General features: G+C 38.1%; 1 long non-coding RNA gene across 1 annotated transcript; it reads left to right on the top strand.

Moving 5' to 3' along the window:
* The first annotated feature begins 4,576 nt into the window (after positions 1-4,576).
* Positions 4,577-6,218, top strand: LOC143544729 (uncharacterized). The gene is made up of 3 exons (XR_013137301.1): positions 4,577-5,016; positions 5,167-5,214; positions 6,100-6,218. It is a non-coding gene; the product is annotated as an uncharacterized LOC143544729 (long non-coding RNA).
* The last annotated feature ends 6,540 nt before the right edge of the window (positions 6,219-12,758 follow it).

The following is a 12,758-nucleotide window of genomic DNA, read 5'->3' as shown; positions in this document are numbered from 1 at the left end:
GTGTTGTGAGTTTCTTTCCTGATTTTTGTTGCATGCAGGCCTTACATTCGAAGAAGATGATTGGAGTGGGTAAACGTGTGAATGGTCTTTATCGGATGGGCATGGTGATCAGAGAAAAGAAAGCAATGTTATCTAAGACGGATGCGGAAGTTTGGCACAAAAGATTGGGTCATGCCTCATACGATAAATTATGTCGAATTGGTTTTTTTAAGAATATTTGTTTTGATTTTAAGCACAATAAATGTGATGCCTGTAATAAAGCTAAGTTTACTTGCTTACCGTTTCCAAAAAGCTATATAAAAAGCAATGCTTGTTTCGACTTGATACATTGTAATGTTTGGGGAAAATATCGAAAGCCATCTACCTCATATGCTTGTTTCTTTTTAACCATCGTTGACGATTTTAGTAGGGCGATATGGACCTATCTCATTAAACACAAAAGCGATGCAAGCGAATGTCTGATGAACTTTCAAAGGATAGTAGAAACACAGTTTGGGATGCAGATTAAGAAGATTCGATGTGATAATGGTGGGGAATTTATTTCCAACCAAATGATGAACTTTTATTCACAGGAAGGGATCTTATTAGAGACAACGTGTCCATACACACCCCAGCAAAACGGGGTAGTGGAACGTAAGCATCGTCATCTCCTTGAGATGGCTCGTTCACTTATGTTTCAAGCAAGCTTGCCAAGAAGATTTTGGGGGTGAATGTATACAAGCTGCGACATACATTATAAATCGGTTACCCTCAAATGCCATAAAAAATAAAACCCCGTATGAATTGGTTTTTGAAAGGGAAGCCGATTACAAGAGCATGAAAGTTTTAGGTTGTAAGGTATACTACCGAAGCACAGAAACCGGAGGGGATAAGTTCCAAATCAGGGGGAGGCCTGGGGTTTTTTTAGGATATCCTCAAGGCACAAAAGGATACAAAGTCTATGATGTTGAACATGGTAAAATTGTCACGACACGCGATGTTCGTTTTGTGGAGGAACAATTTCCTTTTAAAGAAATCAAGTCGAAAACTGATGACAAAGAGATGTCCGAGCCTCCTCACATTGATGAAGAAATTTGGTAATCTTTGATAAATGATGTCACCCAGGGAAATGATGGTGGGTCCGATCCAAACTATGAAAGCACACAAACAAATAATGAGTTGGATCCCAGCATTGAGAATTCAAGTAATCATCAGGTGAGTCCTAGTGTAGAGAGCCCACAAACAAATGGTGGGTCCAGAATAAATAATGAATCTTCACAACCCAATATAGACAAAGAAACATCTCTCATCCAAAGTGGTTTGAAGGTTTTGACATAAAATTGCCACTGTCCATTGACCATTCACGCACCACAGACAATCGATCTTCTTCCACGGTATATCCTCTTTCTAACTATTTATCCTATGATAAATTCTCTAACTCTCACAAAGCCTTTTTAGCGGCCAGGATGAGCCGAAATTTTTTCATCGAGCCATGCAGGACGAAAACTGGGTTAACGCCATGATAAGAGAAATCGAAGCTCTTGAAAAAAATGAAACGTGGACTTTAGAAAATTTACCGGAAGGCAAACGCGCCATTGATTCTAAGTGGGTATACAAAATTAAATACAAGCCTAATGGTGAAATCGAGAGATATAAGGCACGTTTGGTGGCTAAGGGTTTTACTCAAATGGAAGGGATTGACTTCCATGAGACGTTTGCTCCTGTTGCCAAACTTGTAACGGTAAGAGTTCTTCTCGCCGTTGCGGTTAAACGTGACTGGATAATCCATCAACTCGATGTGAATAATTTATTTCTGCATGGAGACTTAGAGGAAGAAGTGTATATGAAAATTCCTCAAGGTTTTTCCAAGAAGAAAGAAACTAGAGTTTGTCGACTCAGAAAATCACTTTATGGTTTGAAACAGGCTTCAAGAAATTGGTATCATAAGTTTACTACTGCTTTAATTGAAGCAGGTTATCATCAATCGAAGGCCGATCACTCGTTATTCACAAACGTTTCAGGGTCTTCATTTGTTGCCATATTAATTTATGTTGACGATGTGATTATTACCGGAAATTGTGAAGAAAATATCAAACAGACCAAAGTCTTTTTAGATACCAAATTCAGCGTCAAAGACTTAGGTTCCTTGAAGTATTTTTTAGGAATTGAAGTGGCCAGGGCGGCTAATGGTATGGTTCTAAGTTAACGTAAGTACACGTTAGACATTTTAGAAGATTGTGGCCAGCTTGGTTGTCGTCCCAGTCCATTTCCTATGGAACAAAATTTGAAAATTGATCGGTGTCTTGAGAGCGAGAAAACTGACGCCTCCCAGTTTCGTCGGTTGATAGGGAGATTATTGTACTTACAGGCGACTAGACTGGATATTGCATACTCAGTAAATATTCTGAGCCAGTTTGTCTCAGACCCACGACAGGAACATATGGATGCTGCTATTCGAATACTTCGGTATTTAAAGTCCACTCCAGGGCAAGGTATTTTCCTGCCAAAAGAGGGAGATTTGAGTCTTGTTGCATATTGTGATGCAGACTGGTTAGGGTGCACTATCACACACAGGTCACGTATTAGGAGGTTCCCCGATTTCATGGAAAACTAAGAAACAATCAGTTGTCTCACGTTCTTCTGCTGAAGCAGAGTATCGTGCTATGGCTAGCACGGTGAGTGAAGTGTTATGGGTTAGGTGGTTGTTGAAAGATTTTCAAGTTTATTGTACAAGTGCCACTCCATTATATTGTGACAATCTTGCTGCAAAACATATTGCCAACAACCCAGTTTTTCATGAACGTATGAAACATGTTGAGATGGATTGTTGTTTCGTCAGAGAAAGAGTGGAGTCCAAGGACATTTTGCCCGTTCATATTGGAACAAAGCAACAAGTTGCTGATCTTTTCACAAAACCATTGGGAGCACAACAGTTACGAGTTTTACTTGACAAGCTAGGTGCTCGTAATCTTCACACTCCAGCTTGAGGGGGAGTATTGGAGTCAAATTCAAATTAGTAATTCAAATTAAAATATGCATATCTCCTGTTGCCATACCGACTTATGCTTATCTTATTTGTTTAGAGATAGAGTTTGACTTATGCTTGCTTATCTTATTTGTGAGATATATATATATATATATATATATATTTCATAAGTTGATGTATCAATTATTCATAAAATAATAGACGAAACTTTCTTCCTTCCTCTGATATCGTAATTTTATAAAGCTACAAAACATCAGAAGCTTATGGTTTCCAGGTAAGTTTTTAAAACATAGATGCGAACGTTTCTTTTAATGTTAAGTATGATGTCGTTGTTGTTTTATGTACAGGATGCGGTTGGTACATCTCTGGAAGAAATATGCAAAGTCGTTCCCGGCGGATGCCTAGTATTTTTCCCAAGCTATAAGCTTATGGACAAATTACGCAGTCGATGGTCTCAAACGGGACAATGGTCTCGCTTAGACGCACAGAAAACCATTTTTGTTGGTGTAGTTCAATCCTTTGTTATTAATGTTTCGAAGTTAGTACATGATATACACACCAAAAGGAAAACACAGCACTCTTTTGTTGCTGAAGTCCTCTACATAATGTGCTGTGCCGCGTTAAACCGCAGGCTAGCACGTTAAACCATGGAAAAAAGCAACTTCTTAGAAAGTTTATAAAATAAAACCAAAACCTTTATGTAAACTCACCACGCGTGAGAAGAGCGTATAGTTCACAAATAAATTTTAAGAATTTAAAAAAAAATTAGAATAAAGAAAATAGTTTTTAAAAAAATATTGATGCTTGTACGTTTGTCATTCGAAAAGACAAAAACTTGTGCATTATTAAGCTCATATCGGTTTTGAACGAAATGTAACTTCATGAGGGTTTAAAAGTTGTCTCAAGTGAATAGTAAAACTCAGTCACACACCGACATTGCAAAATAATATATGGTAAATTAGGGCTTAAATTTTCAGTTTAAATTTAATAATGAGTTGCCTTTTTGTTATATTTTTTAGAGCCAAGAGGAGGTACTCAGGAAGAGTTTGAGCATGTATTGAAAGATTATTATTATACAATTCGTCATGGCAGTAAACCCGTGAATGGGGTGAGAAGGGGTGAACAGTGGGATGCAAATGGTGGTAATGCAACAAACAACAATGAGAACTTAAAGGGAGCTATATTTCTTGCTGTTTGTCAAGGAAAGGTATGCTGATGTGTCATCTTGATCTTATTGTTTCCATCTTATCTTGATCATAGATTAGGCTGCATTTTGTTTCATATATGTCCATGCACACTTGGAACATATTATGCAAAACGAAAAATATCGTATATGCCTTACAAAGTACTTAAAATATCAAATATACCAATTCACTTAAAACAATTTAATAAATGATCATTTTATTCTTATTTTTCTAAAACTTTTAAAATTTCATACACACCCATCTTTAACTTCATTTTTCTTTTTTTTACCCATTTTTAGCTTCAATTTTTTTTACTCATGTTATACTTCAAATTTTGTTGTTTTTACCAATAAACACATATAGCTAAAAGGGAAGAGGGTCCAATGGATGGTTTAAATGTTTAATTGATGCTCAAAGTGTTCTGAAGTGCTTACAATAATCTGAATCTCTTTAGTGTAAATAAGTGACTAAAGTTGCTATCTGGCTGTGCAGGTGTCAGAAGGAATGAACTTCTCTGATGATTTTGCTCGAGCGGTTGTATCCTATGTTGTTGTATGAAAAAATTGAACCTATTTATATTATTGTTTCTTCTCAAGATGATCCTTGACTACCACTTTTGAATTCTTAGATAGTTGTGGGGATTCCTTTTTTAAATTTGTAAGCTTCATATGCATTTTGATTTATGTTATACTTGAAGTTTATCATGTTTGATCACAACCTGCTGATAGCTATAACTTTTCATCAGGTTTGATATTCAAATAGCAGAAAAGATGCATTACAATGATACATATGAGTGGTCTAAAGGCCTTCTTAGTGGCAGAGAATGGTACCGTCAGCAAGCTTTTAGAGCACTTAATCAGGCAGCAGGTATCATTCTTCTTGAAGATAACACGGATTACTATGTTAGTTGGATTGATCTTGTCAAATTGTCGTCTTATTCTTGTTTAACAATGAGTTTTGCCAGTAATGTTGTGATAGATCTGCTCATATGTCAAAGTGAACATCTTTTTCATGTAGGTCGTTGCATTCGACACAGGTTTGACTATGGAGCCATAATCTACCTAGGTATATATATAATGGTTTCTTATATATGTATCATATCCAACCAATTGTCAGATAATCTGTTATTTGTCTTATATTAGTTGGAGATTCCTGTCAATTATTAGTGAATGACTTTTTCATTTCTTTTAGTTATAAGGTTAGAAATGTCAAAAAGAGAGAAAAAATTAAATATATGTATCTCACTAAGTTACATATATGTATCTCAGAAAAGGTACATATATGTAGCGTACAAGTTACTTATCTTTAACTTCATGAGCTTCATATAAACATAATTTCTATCTATTTTACAATTCTAACCTTATAACTAAAAGAAATAAAAAAAATTGATTGGTTAATTAGTAGTAGTTTTCTCGTATCTTTTTAGTTTTCTCATGGCTTTCCTTGATTATATATACATATATATAGATGGTTTGACTGGTTTGTCCTGCTTTAGATTGATCAATCAATCAAACAAACAAACCTAGTTAAATATACCCCCAATAGCAAGCTATTAGCAGGGTCTGGGGAGGGTGGGATGTAGGCAAACCGTACCTCTATCCCAAGCAATATAGAGGTTGCTTCCAAAGAGGCGCTGCTTTAGATTAAACAGACCCAAATTGATCCTTCTCAAGTTGCCACTTTCATTCTACAGTTCAGTTTTTCTCTCTTTTTTTTTCATATAATAGTTATATATTACACATTCAATTCTTTTCAGCTTTCAATGAAAATCTAGAAATCCTTCCCAGCATACACACTGAAAAACCTTGTAATGCAACAATTTAACATAAAAGATATTCTCTGTCGGTTATTACTTGTCTATCTCTTGTTTAATTTATTGTTATATTCAGTTTTATGTGTACTCTTTTAATTAGACGCTTGGGTCCTCATTATGTTTAACTTTGCAAGCAGATGAACGCTTCCGTCAAGAAAAAAACTTAACTTACATTTCAAAATGGATAAGGAAATCCATCAGATTACATGACAATTTTGAGCAGTCATTAGAAGGATTAAAGTCGTTTTTCGGAGACATCAAGGTATTCTCCTTACCAATTAATGTTGAAACCATTGATGTTGAGGAAACCCCAAGAAACAATGTCCTCGAGAAGTTAATTGCGAAGGAAACACCAATTAAAGAAACTGGTTCTGTCTCTGAAGATGTGCTGTCTAATTCAACCATATTTCAAACAACGTTGCCAGATCAGCAACTACCGCATTCCTTTTCTTCTCCTAGTTCTACTTCTGCATTCGTGACTCCTAACAAACAACACATATCTCAAAACCGATCACCTTTGCTAGAGTCATTAGTCAAAATGGAATCCATAGATTCTCCAGAGCATAAAACTCCATCCATCACTTTTGGTGATCTTAAGTTAGCTTGTTCACTCTGTGGACACGCTTTAGGTCTTGAGGAAAATAATTATATTGTTCCTTGTTCAACAATGCCATTATCTAAGATCCATTTGGCATCACTTTGGTATGCAAATTTGGAGAATGCAGTGGATACCACAAGTATACTGATTATGGTGTCTGATATTACATCAGTTGATACAAGAGTATGGAAATCAAGTCCAGAACAAGGAATGTGGAGTAAAGAAGATGGTTGTGTATTTAAAAAAATTATTTGCAGTTTCTGTAAGAATGAAGAGAACTGCCTTGGATTTCATGTTGTTGCAACCGATTCATCCAACTCACAGCTTCTAAACAAGGCGCTTTTTATGTCTGATAGACTGGGAATCCAACACATTGATATATCAAGGAACAAGGTCAGTTAATGCGTCTTTGTTTATTATAAAATCTCAAAGTAACATAAAATCATGTTTGATTGTTAAGAATTTACTGGAAAAACAACAAACGATTCCAAACACATACCGGATAGATCGTGTTTGGTTCGTTAATTCCATAAATGAATGCAAACTGACACGCAGATATAAAAGAACACTAACACACATAATTACTCCCTCCGTCCCATTTTAAATGTCATGGGACCCAAAACACACAAATTAAGAAATGCTTGATCATTTTATTTTATGAGCTGTAAAATGACAATAATGTCCTTTAAGTTATTATGGCTAAAAACTATTTTTCTTCCTTGGCTATATGTACTAGTAAGGTGTACAATTGGAAATTGAGTTTATATGTATAGAAATGACATTTAAATTGGGACAACCAAAAATGGAAAAATGGACATATAAAATGGGATGGAGGGAGTACATAAATGAACATATATAAATAAAAAACAAAATTCTTACCCCCAAACATAATACATAGCCAACCGCAACATAAATCAAGTTAATAATCACCCGGACAAACGTAAACAAGCTTAAAAGAACGAACGTTCATGAACACAATTGACTGAATGGGACTTCTGTTCATGTTCGTTTATTTATTTAATCTAGCACATCTCTTTGTTCTTGTCCGTTCTTTAACGAACGAACGCAAACAAACTTCCTGCTGAATTCGGTTCGTTTACATTGAACACGAACACTAAATGTGGCACAATGGCTGCATTTTCATTCAATCTAGGTGTCGGGAATTTTATTGGTTGCGACTGATATATAGTTATAATCATTTGCAGGAACTATCACCATCTAGTACTGTTACAAGTGAGACTAAAAGCCCAGTACAAGATTCATACGTACCCGATTTCAATTAGTATTTAGTTCCCGCTTAAACCCCAATTTAAGATGGTCAAAGAGAATGTAGTAGCAGGAACGTTTATTAGTTTTTGTTAACCGCTAATTAGGATTAGTATTATTAGCGTATTCTTAGTATTATTAGTATTGTTAACCTACGTTTAATCCTTGTAAATGGAGATCCAACCTATTTCGAATGTGGCTACTTATCTTAATTTATGTACTTTAGATTTCCAGTATCTGTCCGTTTGAGACGTATGATCATACTAGACTGACATATGTCCAAGAAACCAACTCAGGAGGCTGGACAACCACAAAATCAAAGGTTGTAATCTTTTAAGTTTTTTTGTTTTAGTTACTTCTAGTTGCAAGTCACATATCATAATATTGGGTTTGCTTCATAAAAACAAATAAACGTGTGAAGTTCTCTGTCTTAAGTAATACTTTATACGATGGAGTTTTAAAGAGTAAACACGTATTTGTTCATAATTATTATGATTTCGGGCACTATGGAACCTCAACATTTCTACGAGCGAAACCCCAAGATTATGGATGTTTCAAGGGGGCACCACCCTAGGGATGACCAAACAGCATGTGCTCGACGGGTATACCTGAAACTCGACAGGTATGGTTCTGGATACCTGATTAGTATTAAAATTATTCGCGCGTATGGGATTAGGTTATGTGACAGTTAAAAAAACCGGTTTACAAAACGACCCGTTAACACCCCAAAACCGGTTTGGGCCAAACTGACCCAACCCGTAGGTTCGTATATCGGTTCAACCTTTGACGAGGCAAACTGGTTTAGGAACTGAACCGGTGTGAAAATCAGTAAACTGGTTTCATATTGACCCGAACTTATGCGTATGGGATTCACCTTCTACTAAACTAAAATTGGGTTCTAATCCGAACTAGTCTGGACCAAACCGGTTAATGACTTCTGACCAGCCTTTGACAAACCGGTCGGATCAGGTATGTGACCCAAGCTTGTTTAGGCGCATTAACCAATTGGTACACCTCTAACCTAACCTGATAAATTAATTAGTGTTTAAAATTTGAATACTAATTTTTAGGGGTGTGAAATGGGTATGACCCGGACCGGTACCGGCACCGTTTGCATGGGATTTGCAAACCCGAAACCGAACCATCTACAAATGGGTAGGTCGGGGTTCTGAAACGGGTTGGCGCCTTGGCGGTTTTCACTGGTTTGTTAGTGACCACCAATATGTAGTTAATGCATGTTTTAAAGGGAGTATTGTTGAGCCGGTTTACACCATAATCGTTTTTTGCATGCATAAATAGTTTGCATGAAAAGGGAAAAAATTGTCCAAGTAGTTAATTTGGAACAAAGAACTTGCTCCTGTGATTATTTAAGTAGCCATGTTCTCATGTTTTGAGTGTATACTTCAAACTAACAATTGCAATACATTAATAAGTGTTACTCAAAAATAACCTTTTGGTATTTTGTATATTGATTGTATATTGATAATGAAGATTACAAAGGATTAAATAGAGAAACTAGTTACACATAGCACCCTCTAATATAAACAAATTTAAATAGAAACTTAATCTATCTAATATTCCCCCGCAAGCTAAGGCCGGGAGTCGACCTGTAGCTTGGATCGTAACTGCAGAAATCGTTGTGATGGTAATGCTTTGGTAAACACGTCAGCAATCTGATCTTGTGTGGAAATGAACTGAACATCAAGCTTCCCTTGAGCAACCTTTTCTCGAACGAAGTGAAAATCCACTTCAACATGTTTTGTTCTAGAATGAAATACAGGATTAGCAGACAGATAAGTGGCTCCCAAATTATCACACCACAATGTGGGAACTGATGTGACCGGAACACATAGTTCACGTAAAAGAGTCTCAAGCCATGTAAGTTCAGCAACAGTATCAGCAAGCGCCTTATATTCAGACTCCGTAGATGACCGAGAGACAGTCTTTTGTTTGCGAGCAGCCCAAGAAACAAGATTGTTACCAAGATAGATAGCAAATCCCCCAGTGGATCGACGGTCATCTGGGTTCCCAGCCCAGTCAGCATCAGAGAAGGCCGTAAGGGAAGCATCAGTGTAAGCATGAAGTAAGGAGCCGGAATCATGTCGTAATATTAGACCATAGTCAGCAGTGCCTTGAAGGTACCGTAGAATACGTTTGACAGCTGACCAGTGGTTAACCGTAGGAGATTGCATAAACTGGCAGACTTTGTTGACTGCAAAAGTGAGATCCGGCCGAGACAAAGTGACATATTGGAGCGCCCCAACAGTTTGACGGTAACGTACCGGGTTGTCAAAAGGAGAACTATCATCGAGAGACAGATTGGTGGTAGTAGTCATGGGAGAGGGAACCGGATTTGCCTTTGAAAGGCCGGCTCGATAAAGTAGTTCTAGGATGTATTTCTTTTGAGATAAAAGAATATCCTTTCCACGGGGAACAATCTCAATACCCAAAAAATATGATAACTTACCCAAGTCTTGTACAACAAATGTTTTACTTAGGATGTGAACCACTCGTTCTATGGCCGCTGGATTGTTGCCTGTGAGTATAATGTCATCCACATAGACGAGCATATACAAAAGTATACCATGGTGTGAATAAATAAACAGTGAAGGATCCGTTTTGGACCCTCTGAAGCCGAGAGCTAGTAAAGTGGTGGAGAGCCGATGAAACCATGCCCGAGGAGCCTGTTTAAGTCCATAGAGGGACTTATGAAGAAGGCATACATAATCAGGTTTCTGTGGATCAACAAAACCAGGTGGTTGCTTTAGATACACGGTTTCCTCTAAAGTGCCATGTAAGAAGGCATTCTGAACATCCAGTTGTCGCAGAGGCCACCCTTTCATTGTGGCGAGTGATAAGACTAATCGAATAGTCGTCGCTTTTACAACAGGGCTAAAAGTGTCATGATAATCCACACCTGGTTGTTGACGAAAACCTTTGGCAACAAGACGCGCTTTGTAACGCGTGACAGCTCCAGATTGATCTCGTTTAATCTTGTATACCCACTTGCAATCAACAAGATTCGTGTTAGGTGGACGTGGTACTAGAGACCAGGTGCCGTTGCGCACAAGAGCTGAGTATTCATCAGCCATAGCCTTTTGCCAGTGAGGGTCATTGTTAGCGATGGTAAAGGATTCAGGTTCAGAAATGGGAGCAGTGTGAGTGTGAAAAGCTGAAGGATCATAACGATCGGGCTGTCGTGGGTTCGGACGAAGGTTGGGTGGACGGGTACGAGGTGGTGGTGGTGGTGGAGGTGGTGGTGGAGTAGGTGCCGAAGATGTAGAAGTAGTTTGCGAAATTCACCCCCCCAATCGGTTTGTACAGATTTAAGTTTTGTTTTAAATTGTCGTTCAGCCATTGTGATAAATTGTTTGAATGTAACAAAGACATCCAATTTAAGTTTCAAGGGAAAGAACCACATAAACTTAGAAAAATGATCAACACATAACAGAAAGTAATAATGACCATCAAACGAAGGAATAGAAGCAGGACCCCATACATCACAAACAACTAAATCCAAAACATGAGAACTTTTATAATCGGATAAAGGTAATGATAGTTTAGAAGATTTTCCTACAAAACAAGAATCACAAACAAAACTACCATAAGGTTTATTCGAAACAGGTAAACAGTACTTAGAAAGCATAGAATTTAAAAGCTGATGATGGGGATGGCCAAGCCGTTGATGCCAAATTTGAGAAGAAGCACGAGTGGTTGAAAAGGCAACTTTTGGAACTCCTTGAATCTTTGGAACGCAGAACGAGTAGAGTCCATCATGGCTTGGACCCGTGAGGAGGGTAGTGTGTGTAGACTCGTCCTTCACAAAAAAGAAATCAGAATGAAATTCAAGGAAAACATTATTATCATGACAAAATCTTTGAACAGAGATTAAATTTTGTTTAAGGGTTGGAACGTGAAGAATATTTTTAAGGTGGAAAGTTTTGTTTGGAGAGTAGAAACGAGATGAACCAATATGAAGAATGGGAAGTGCCTTACCATCGCCTACATAAAGACTGTCACTGCCTTGGTATGGTTCTGAATAATCAAAAGTTGAGTGTTCCGGAGACGCATGATCAGTAGCTCCAGTGTCCCATGTGTAACGTTGTTGGCTGGCCCGAGAGTCTATATAGTTTGCAGATGGTCGCCCCCCCGCGAGAACTAGAGGTACGGTTAGGACAATGGGAGGGGATGTGACCAATCCCACACCTAGTACAAGTCCCAAACACAGTGGTTTGAGTAGAAGCCCAAGGAAAGTGACTTCGATCTCCCCCATGAGTGTTGCGGTTGTTGTTGTAAGACCCGCGACCGCGTCGGTTGTTGTAGTTACCACGACCCCGGGTTGGTCCTGGACGGTTGGTATAAAATGCTTGGGGTTGGGAGTTGTTTGCCTGCTGTTGAGCAGGTTGTAGTGATAGACCAAGTTGGCTAACAAGGTGTTGTAAAGCTTGGACAGTGGGGCTGTCAAAAGGTGAATTAGGGGCTGCCGAGGACGGTGTAGAGCTGGAAACAGCCGAGAAAGCTTGGGTTGGTGTAACCGTGGGTGTGTGTTTGCGAATCATAAAATCATAATCAGACAATAAAGCTGCTAGGTCACAAAAGGGTGTGGGTGATTGTCGGGTAAGAATGTTACTCTTGAGACCATTGTATTCGTCCCGTAAGCCAGAAACCACCAACATAACCAAGTCCTTGTCCTTGAAAGGCTCACCAATGTTGGCTAAGGCATCAGCATACTGTTGTGCACGTTCCAGATATGCTTCAGCCGATTCATCACTCTTCATCTCGATTTTCAGCAACTGTTGTTTGAGTGTAAATTCCCGGGAAGCCGTGTTCGGAGCATAAGCCTGTTCGAGGGCTGACCAGAGGGCTGCTGATGTGTTGCTGTGTAAAACATGTGCAAAAGCTGATTCGGAAATAGTGGAGATTAGAAGCATG

This window comes from Bidens hawaiensis, unplaced genomic scaffold, assembly GCF_021521415.1.
Source record: "Bidens hawaiensis isolate Kalapana, Puna unplaced genomic scaffold, B.hawaiensis_p1.1 tig00013743_1, whole genome shotgun sequence".
Classification (NCBI taxonomy): domain Eukaryota; kingdom Viridiplantae; phylum Streptophyta; class Magnoliopsida; order Asterales; family Asteraceae; genus Bidens; species Bidens hawaiensis.
The sequence above is the reverse complement of the archived record's forward strand: the minus strand, read 5'-3'. Positions and strand labels throughout refer to the sequence as shown.